We start from the raw sequence: 11,564 nt of genomic DNA, 5'->3' as shown, positions 1-11,564 counted from the left end.
CACTTTTAGCGCTCGATGAGAGAACATCAGACTCTGAACCCCCTTGAGATCAATCTAGATAGGCATACCCGAGAGATCTAGAGGGTTTAGAGCCGTTTCTAGAGACCATTCATTCACCACCAAGGGGATATTAGCGATGTGCCAGTAGCGGTGCTGAATCACTCGTGCTCTAATTTGGGGATTATCAATCCGGAACAAGACAATATTCTTTTCGAGAAATTGCACATCGATTTTGTTTCCCACTTCGGTGAGGACCAAAGGCTATTCACAGTAACATGAATGGAGCCAATGCGATGAGCGTCACCGATGAAGTACCCAACCACGTAGCAACACCAGAGAGTGTTTGGGTCCGCCAGAATCTCGTCAGGAATTGTGACCGAGACAACACCATCCACTTGAGCTGAAGGCGGTGGTGGTTCGACTGGAGGGGTCCTCGCCTAGGGGGAACACTCTTTGCCTTCAGTGCCTGCCTCTGGGATAAGCTGAGAACCGTCCTCGTCTCCTAGGGTTTCCGTCGCAGTCATCGTCATCCCTTCTATATGCAAGAATTTTACAGTGTCGTGTCTAGTGTATCTCATGTTTGTAGTCATTTCTGAAGATGTTTTGAGAATGGTGAATGTGGTTCCTTTATATTAGGCTACGTTGAGGCGATTGATATTCTGAGAGGCCCTTGTTTAGAGAGCGGGTGTCTTTGGCTCTAGATGGCTTATTCGGGATGTCTCTTTAGATTTGAATCTGTTTTTTGGTGTGCAGTGCAGATTACTGTGTATTCACAGTAGAGCACAGACGGGTGCATTAGATCCGCCGGGTGAGGGCGTGGTTATACCCACTGATTCAAGTCGTGGAATTGTTTGATCCAAAAACGGTGTTTATGTTGGTGGTGTTTGTTGGAATCAATCAAATAAAGAATCTAAAAATAAAAGATTAGATTCTTGAGGTTTAGGAGAAATCTTGAAAGAACCAAATGAGAAATGAACATCAAAAAGAGTTTATTGATCATAGATTGTATTACAAGAATGATTTCTAGTGTAAAGTAAATCTAAAATGATATAAACTCTTTGTAAGATGTGTTCTCGGTCTAAAATGGAAGAAGAGAATATCCTTTCTCATAAGGAGGTAGCTCCTTATTTACAGAAAGATGAAGCCTATGGCTTCCTAACCATATGGGTCTAGTTCAATATCTAATGGGCCTTGAGGCTCCAACAGTAAGCCCCCCCCCCCAAGTTCGTAGAGAGAGATGAAGTCGATTTCTATGAATTTTACGAATATGGTTTATTAGACAATTAACTAAGACACATTCATGCCTATGACGATTTAGACGAGTTTACTTTGAACTTGTGCCTAGTAAAAAGCGAGTTTGCTTTAAACTCGTGCTTAGCGAAAGACGAGTTTACTGGACTCATGCTGAGACAAAGGCGAGTTTACTAAGAACTCATGCCTAGTAGAAGGAGAGTTTCTGTAAACTCATGCCTAGCCAAAGGCGAGTTTTTGTAAACTCGTGTCTAACAATAAGCGAGTCAACTGCAAATTTGTGCCTAATAACAAACAAGTTCAATTTAAACTCGTGCCTAAAATACAAGTTTACCAAACTATTGCCGAACCGAAGTCTCGTGTTGAGATCGTGTGTGCCGAGCAAGTTGTTGGCTTGTATGTTCGTCAGGCTGCGATGACGTTCATTTGTTAGGTCGGGCTCGGGCTCATCGGTGTTGATGGAGCATAAAGAAGCACAATGTTTGATGAGTGCATGATTCACAAGAACGAGACGCCGTCGACCCTGTGAAACAAATGACGAGGTGATGAGGGGACGAGGTGGTTGGCTCATCATCTCCGCTCTCGCCGGAATCAAACTGAATGTATCGAGACTGAATCATGGTCGCCGAGATCGAGTCACCAAAGAGATAATCTTCACAAAGAAAATTTAAACCCCATTAATAATTAGACCTTGCAACTCATAAAAAAAAATGTAAGAGTTGATATGCTGTATGACTTGATACTCGGGCTAGCATATTAATTTTTCCTAGCAAGGGACAAGGGTTTACGTATGACTACCATAATCCATTAACTTTCCAAATAATTTTAATAAAGCAATTAGCTGCCAAACTATCAATAGACGTGCATTTTTACGTTTTAAAGAAGGTGGTCTAATGATAATAATTAGTTAATATTGGGAAAACTTATCTCAATGTATCGCTCTTGTCTGAGCTGAGATGGTGGTGAGCTCTGCCTCAATGGATCGTTCTTGTCTGAGCTGAGATGGTGGTAAGCTCTGTGTACCACAGAACAAGTCGGCAAAGAGAAGCAAGAGCTTTTAATGGAGGTGTGATGACTGATGTCATTTCGTCAGATTCTTTGCTGTTCGAGAAACCAAGCTTAACGACGGGTTGGAATGCGTTTTGCGCGGTGAACAATCTTGTGAAGCCGAGTGGAAACATAACATGGCAGTATTAAGCTGGAGCACGCCTTGTAAGGTGTTGCAGTCTTCACTCTCGCAAAGCGAGTTATGGCGAGAAGAAGCTGTTGACTTTGGAGCTCAATTTAGTAAGAATAAAGCTTTGAAAAACAGAGCTCAAGTCGTCAATAAGCTGTCCTTGATGGGGCTTGAAAGATCAAGTCTTTGCCGTGTCTCGTGTCTAAACAACAGCTTGGAGACCAAAGGTATGAGCGAAGCGGTTGCTCATCTGACCAGACAAGAACTCGATCCAACAACGCAGTGAAGAACATGTGTTTCTCAAGGCAGATCAAGTGGTTGCTCATCCGACCAGACAAGCAAATAGCGAACAGAAACTTATCTGGCTCGGCTTCCACTGAATCATCTTCCTCCTCATCAACTTCTGATCCATTCTCCGGCAAAGAGGCTGCTGCTTCAGAATACACAGATCGTTACAGGTTTGGGAGATAGCTCGGGCTCTGGAGCTGCGTATGAATTACGTCGCTGCGAACGGAGAGGTAGTGAAAGCTGAGGAGATCGCGGGAGCCGTAAGATCTCTGATGGACGGTGAGGATACGCCGGGGAAGAGAGTGAAGGAGATGGCGGAAGCTGCGAGGATGGCTCGTCTTCACGGCGGCGGCGATTGAGATCGTGTGTCTGATGTCGTTCTCTGGGATTACGAACATGAACTGCCATTGTTGTTTCATGTTATTATTAGCCCACCAAGTGCTCGACGAAAGTCCCACCCGAAGAAAGCAAAGCTTTCATGAGAAAGCTTCATCCTTTAGCTTCACCTAGTGCTCGATGAACTGCTTCTACCGGGATCGAATCTTCTGAGGATGATATGCCCAAACTGCCGAGATCAACCCAAGAACGCCGATTTCAAGTTCTGTCGAGGACTGTCGCGTTATCAAAGCCGAGAACGTGAGTCTCGAACAGCTTCTCCTATCTTGTGATGAACAAACCGGAACTGACGAGTATCCACGGTAAGAAACAAGACGACATTGTTGGTTCATTCTTTTTTTTTTTTTTACCAGATCTTCCTTGAAAATAATTCTCCTTGGCTCCCTCCTTCCGGCGCCAACGGTTTGATCCAAAAATGGTGTTTATGCTCGTGATGTTTGTTGGAATCATACAATAAAAAATCTAAAAATAATGATTAGATTCTTGAGGTTTAGGAGAAATCTTAAAAAAATCAAATGAGAAATGAACATCAAAATTGATCAAAGATTGTATTACAAGAATGGTTTCTAGTGTAAAGTAATCTAAGAATCCATAAACCCTTTGTAAGAAGTGTTCTAAGCCTAAAATGGAGAAGAGAAGATCCTTAGAAATAAGGAGATAGTTCATTATTTATACAAGAAAAAGTCTAGGGTTTCATAATAAAATGAGTCTAATTTATTGTATAATGGGCCTTGGGGAAAGATGTAAATCCACCCCAGCAAACTCTTCTTCTATAGAACCTGTTGAAGGAGCTTTACTCTTTACACAATGTTATAATCTCTCTACAGGCCATTGAAGCTCTCGACCCGAACCAAAAACTGGTAGTTTACTAGAACTACAAGAAGCAAACTCAATCTGAATAGAAAGACAACTTCATATAATCAAACTGATCTGTGGTTTGAGCAAATTTGATGTAACAAAAGCTCTAAGAGCAACTCCGAGACAACAAGAGTGACTACCTTTTGGATAGATAGAGAACATTTCTTTCTTTCATTTCTTTTTTTGTTGCATTCATCCAGAGTCTTTTGTTCTTTTTATTCTCAGCAAAATTTTCAGTAAACAAATAACCTCCCTTAGCGTTATAAACGTATAACTAGGAACAAAAAATGTTCGATTCTTTCGCTAATGCCATCTGATAATAATACAAAAGAAATTAAATCCTTTGTATTGCTCAATGTGTAAACTAAAGAATTTAACCAAATTTGAGTGTTTTCAAAAACTGAGATACAAGTTTATTCTGTAACAACTTCCTTGGTCGGGGTGAGGTGGGGACCATATTATCTCATTTGCCCTGCTCTTGGTTGGGAGGTCGGGATAATGCTTCTTTCTTGGCAAAGCAGTTGTTGGAGCTTTGTTAGCGTAAATCCTGGGTCCTTTCGAGGAAAATTTTATGGGAACGTTCTTAAGGGTGACAATCGTTGCTTTCTTGTTCTCTGTTAAGCTTCACATGATGTCCAAGTCTTTCTAATGACTACACTTTATTTAGGTACGTTTTGGGTGCTGTACTGGAGACTTTTTTCAAAGCATTTGATGGGAAATGATCTTTTGGTAACGACTGAAAACACAAGATACAAGATTTGTTAATGGTCTCTAACCAGACACATGTTAGTAAGATGGTGAAAGGAAGTTTTGGTTATCTCGAATATTAAATGTATTTTAAGTGTCTGGTTCAGAAATAACACACAAGATTTGTTAATGGTCTCGAACCAGACACATGTTATTTCTGAATACTACATTCAGTAGAAACTTTTACTAACAAAAAACTACAATAAGCAAGTGTTATTTTTACAAGTAAGTTTTTCGAGCGCGAATTTCATAATAAATAAACTCAAAACTAATACATCACAATAATTATTCTTCTATACTATACTTATGAATGCATTTAGATTTGGGAATTTTTCCAATGCCACTTAAATTATATGTTCGTTTTCATATAATACAAATATTTATGTCTGCATCTAATAATTATTCACAACTCGCATACAAAAACATAACAATAAGTGATAAACATAATACAAATGATCAATAAATATAGTTAAGCTTTAAGGATATATAGATGACTTATGTACGCGAAGGTGCCGTTTTTGACAGCAATGACAACAACATCAGACGAACAAAAATACTTGAAATAGAATTTGTCAACTTAGTGTTAATTTACGATAAAAAAATTAGATTAAAAACAAATATTAAATATTATGTTATACAACAAATAATACATATTATGTTACATAATAAACAAATATTCGTGCGGACAAACCACTAGTTTACGAAATAAAAAACATAGCACTAAGATCTAGAATAAACATACACAATCATCATTGGTATTGGTATAGATAAAACACACAAACTATGACAATCACACACGCGTACATTTTCCAAGTAATGACCAAAAATCATGTTAACCAAGTCTATATGGACATCAATGATTAGTCGTTTGGTTCCATACTTTAGATATTAATAAAATATATAGCTGATACTTATATTTGTTTAGTTTGCTATGTGTATCGCTAAAAATAGATAATAATTTTAAAATAAAAGTTTCATTAATCATTGAAGCTTTTATAATGAAGTCGGTTCGGTTAAACTAATTCAAACTATTTAAGGGTCTGCGTCTAGGGTCTAGTAGAGTTTAGATACCGGTTAACTGGGTTGAATATTAAGCGGCCGAGCCAGAATCAGAACCGAAGGTCGACCCAATTAAGCTGGTCAACTATTTCTCAAATGGCTCGTTTCAATTTATTTATTTGTTTGTATTTACATCTGTATCCGCACCTATATGGCTACATACAGTATCAAATGAGTGTGCGACTGTGTGCGCTTGAGCTTATATTTATAGAATCACAATATATGAATCACAATCAAACTTAATAAGAATAACTCTCTTATTAATCTCTTGAGGAAACTAACTCAAAACCTCAAGCTCTCTCAATCTCATAATTCATAATCTCTCACACAATCTCTCTCAACTCATAAATTATGCCACACATTGGCATCCTCTTATATAGAAATGTTAATTTCCTAATCTCATTAGTTTTACTTATTTAGATAACTCCTAAACAAGTATATATCTTATTTCTTTTCCATTCCAAATATCTTTAGGATATCTTGCTCCACAAGCTTTCTTCAAGCTTACTTTCAACAATATTTAACTGAAATTTGAGTGTGTGTTTTCAAGTTTATGGGTACAAAATGGGTCGGTTCTTAGAGGATTTAAATGATCTTGATGTGAGGCTATCAACATAAAATAGTCATATATATAAAAACGCCATTGATCGAAAAAATAAGTATATATATATAAACGCCAACTACACATGTTGCAAAAGCATGTATACGAAGAACAATATTATAAAAATGAAATTAAGGGGGGAAAGCAAGAATCAGAAAAAAGTATAGAAGTTAAGCTAATTTGTCATATAGCAAGGAACGGTTCCTTTTTGGCCGGCCTCTTCCGACCAATCCGACGTGAATTTTTATGCTCTTTTTCTGACCAACCTTACGTTTCATGAGAAGACCCACGTTCCAGTCACATTGATCTTCTTCGTTTTGGAATTTGTCATGCACTGCGTTTTGTTGGAACTTATCACCAAAGCATTGTTTATGATTCGTCATGTATATGTCTAAGAGGTAAAGTAACTAAGTTTAGTATAAACCTTGTAAATTCTATAAACGGAAAATTTGAAATGATCAATCGAGATACAATTTCAACACGAAATTTCCAGCCTCTAAGATGGAATTAAATCAAGTGCTCCTTCTCAGTCATTTCACCACTGTTTTTACATGTGACACTTCACTCATAATGTAATATGTATTCACTTAAAAACATCAAAATATTTCATATACCTCTTTTTTTTTTAATTAACTACAGTGTCCGACTACAGAAGTAAACCGACTAATCTGTGGGCTCCAGCGATGCTGACATTTGTAAATCTCCTGGTGGTCAATGGGAATCGAACTGCGGATTTACCGTATTGGGGTTATCTCTCAAGTGCCACTAACAAAAAAAAATCTTTCATATACCAGTCTGTATCTTTAAAACTGTTGATATAAGATCATAATATTTTGAAAAGGCTTTTGGTAATGTAAATACGTTGTCTGAAGGTTTGTATCATGAAAACTAAATTGCAATGAAATGTAAACCCATTTTGTCGATAACCTGCAAGAAACTAAGATGTCCAGTATAGATAACCTAAGACTAATCTTTTAATGTTTAGCAGCTATTTTATAAGAGATTTGTTTTCCAGTCCGTAACTTGCATGATGATAGTTTACAACGTAGAAACAATCAAATAATTAATTTATGTTTCATGTTCAGGGCAAACTTAATTATTCTAATTATATATATATTGTTTTGTTTTAACTTTTCAAATTTCAAATTCAAAGTTTTCAGAGTTGGTACATGACCGGACATGATAATGGGTGGTCGAGAGGTCTCAGCAAATAGATGTTCAAGCATGCAAACATATGCAAAGATAATATTTTGTAAATCACTAGCTAGGCACGAACATATTTTCTTTCGAAATGTGATATGAAATTTCACAAATTATGTTTTACTGTCGGTTCAGCTACAAAAATATTACTCAATAGGTTCTGGTTTTCCATCGACATATATATCGAAATCTTACAAATCAAAATCTATCACAAGCAGTTTTGCGACAACATATATTGTGACAAAATGTTCTAATTAGTTATTTGCTATGGACTATCAAGTAATCCATATCATATATCATGCAAAAACAAATATTCTAAAACTGAAAATAAATGTACTATTAGATCTATTGCGACACAAGATTATTCTGTTATAGTGATAAGTTATATTGTCACGTTTGAGATAGCAAAAAAAAAGGAAAAAAGAATATGCTATATGAAGTACGGACTACAACAGAGCTTAGAATGAAATCTCGATCATACATTCATGTAATATTCTTGGAATAATGCTTAGATTTAGTGCCAGCAACATGAAAAAGATGTTTTTACGAATTCTAAAGTTAGAACTAAAAAGAATGGACGAAACAGCCATTGTTTAAAAATAGATCTTGAACGTAAATTCACCCAACACCTATTTATTTTACAAAATCAATGTTTTATAGAGATCGGCTCGTCAATTTAATAAATATCTCCTTACACTTCTTCTTCATGCCTACGAACCATTCTCAAATATACACATATCATAGCAATTAGCATCATGCATTATTTATAACAAGATATGAGCCCGTTGCGTTGCAACAGGTTTTGTGTGATGTTTTAATTTAAAAAAAAATTAAAATAATAAATAATTTTACTACAGTTTTATGATTGTTTTTTTGCATATGTTGTTTGAAATTTATTTTATAATTAAAACTCATTTTTACACATAAGTTTAAATTAATATTTGTATTTTATAATCATGGTATATAGATGAATTGTTATAAACTTTGTACTTAGGATTAGATAAAATACTATATCTAAACGTTTAAACTGAACACAACCCAAAATAAAAAACTGAATGAAAAGTAAAAAGAAACGAAAGTCAAATACACCAATCGAGTCAATGACAACATTATACATGTTCTTTTGTAATAATTTAATGTTTTATTAAATAATTCTTTAAAATTTTATTTTGTTAGGATTTTTTTTTAAAAGGAAAAAAATTCTATTTTATAAATCTCGTTTTTATTTACAATTAAAAAAATAATATTAAATACTCTTTTACAATTTTGTTTAAGATTTTAGAAAAAGAAAATTACTATCATATAACCTATTACAATTATCTTCTCTGTAGAATTTCAAAAAAAAAATTGCAATCAAATAATTATTTTTAGTTACTAATAAAGAAAATTTACATTGCGTATCAATACTAATTTTACACTTTTTTTGTTAATTAAATAATTTTTTGTATCATGTTCATCACCAAATACTCTCTTAAAAATATTATTAAATAATTTTTTACAATTCTCTTTTGGTTAGGACTTAAAAATATGATACAATTGTTTTTTTGTTTATGATTTTTTATATAAATAAGAAAAAAACTATCAAATATTCTTGTACATTTTTTTAGGATTTTAGAAAAGAAAATTAATATAACATAATCTTTTACAATTATATTTTTTTCTAGGATTTAGAAAAACAAAGTTTCTATCAAATAATTATTTCCAGTAAATATTAACTATTTTTAAAAGTTACCATTTTCAAAATTCATTTTTTCAAATATTACTAATATTTTTTACAAATTTTCTTGTTAGCTAAATATTTTTTTACTATCATGTTTATCATTAATTTTTATAAGGACAAATTACTATTAAATAAAATTTTACAATTATCTCTCGTCAGAATTTTATTTTAAAAAGGAAAAAATTCTTAATTGGTTAAGATTAGAAAATAATTTTTTTTTTAGAAATCTCTTTTATTTAGGATTTTAGGAAAAAAAAGAAGTTATTATCATATAATGACAGTTTTTATTGACACATTCACAATCTATTTTTTAATTGACACATGTCACAATCATATCGGGTGAAATATTTGAAGTTAATTTTGGTTTATTTTTTTCTAACACAAAATTATTAAAAAGTAAAGTTAGTTAATTATAAAAAAAGATTATTTTTATATATTTATTTTATTTAGACTTTTAAAAAGGAAACTAATTATTTTATAATTAATTTTCCTTTTAGATTTTTATACAACTATTTTATTTTTAATAGAAAAAATTCTGTTTATTATTTATATATTTTATCTTATACATACAAACACATATTCATCATATTCACACATACTCATGTACGATAACAACATCAAAATATAAAATTATGTTAGCATCATAAGATGTAATAAAGATAATAAAAAATTGAGTTGTATCAAGAAATTAAAAGAAAATACCGAGGTAATACTCTTCATGTAAATACTATTGTGTTTTGTAAAAATAATATGTAGAAGCTTAAACCTAAATATAGATGTGAAATATTTGTAGCTATTTTTGGTCATACTTTTTTAACATACAAAATTATCTATTAAAAAAAGAAATTTAATTACTTATAAGACAATAATAAGAGTACTTTTAAAATTTTCTTTTAATTAGGATTTTAAAAAATTAATATTATTTATTTAAAAGTTAGTTTTTATTCATTTTTTTTACTAAATAATTTTTTGTACTTGTAAGATTTTACAATTAGTTTTTGTTTAACACGTTTTCTTAAAATTTAATATTTATCTTTTATAATTCTCTATCTTTAGTATCTCTAAAAACAAACATTATAATAAATAATAATAACAAGACTATTAAATAATATTTATAATTAATTTTTAAGAAAAAATCGCTTTTTTTAGTATATATATTTTTGATTATGAGAAAGTTTAACACATATCACATTTTCAAATATATAAATAACATTGTCACAATAATGTAAATTACCAACTTTGAAGAACCAAGTTTTTTATAAAAATACTAACAATGATAATAATAATAATAATAATAATAATAAGACTATTAAATAATATTTATAATTATTTTTTAAGAAAAATCATTTTCATTATTTTAGTATATATATTTTGATTATGAGATAGTTCAACACATATCACATTTTAAATATATAACTGACATGTGTCACAATCATGTTAATTAGCAATTTTGAAGAACCAAACTCAATATAATATTTTATAATCACAATCATGTTAATTAGCAATTTTGAAGAACCAAGCTCAATATAATATTTTATAATTATATTTTCATTAAAATTTTAGAAAAGGAAAATTATATTAATAAATTGTTTTCAAATATCTTTATAGGATTTTGGAAAAAGAGAATTTCTAAAATAATTACTACTAAATATTTAAAAAAAAATATTTTTACTATTAAATAATTTTTTAAGTATTTTTTATCAAAATTCGTTTTATTATCTTATTATATATATTTTTAATTATTATATATTTAAACACATGCCACAATATTATAAGGAAAATTGTTAGCAAATAGTCTTTTGCAATTATCTTTTGATTATGATTTTAAAAAAGGAAAATTACAATTAAATAATATTTTAATTACTTTTTAATAAAATTTATTTTTGTTAATATCTTAATATATATATTTTTAGTTATGAGATAGACTAACACATGTCATATTTTTAAAATATATAATTGCCATGTGTCGAGATCATGTTAATTAAAATTTTTGAAGAACCAAACTTTTAGAAAAGAAAAATTCTATTAAATAAATGGTTTTCAATTATATTTTCATTAAAATTTTAGAAAAGGAAAATTATTTTAAATAAGTTGTTTTCAAATATCTTTATAGGATTTTGGAAAAAGAAAATTTCTAAAATAATTACTACTAAATATTAAAAAAAAAATTTACTATTAAATAATTTTTAAAAGTAGGTTGTATCAAAATTCGTTTTTATTATCTTATTATATATATGTTTAATCATTATATATTTAAACACATGTCA

Source organism: Brassica oleracea, chromosome C7 (genome assembly GCF_000695525.1).
Source record: "Brassica oleracea var. oleracea cultivar TO1000 chromosome C7, BOL, whole genome shotgun sequence".
Classification (NCBI taxonomy): domain Eukaryota; kingdom Viridiplantae; phylum Streptophyta; class Magnoliopsida; order Brassicales; family Brassicaceae; genus Brassica; species Brassica oleracea.
The sequence above is the reverse complement of the archived record's forward strand: the minus strand, read 5'-3'. Positions refer to the sequence as shown.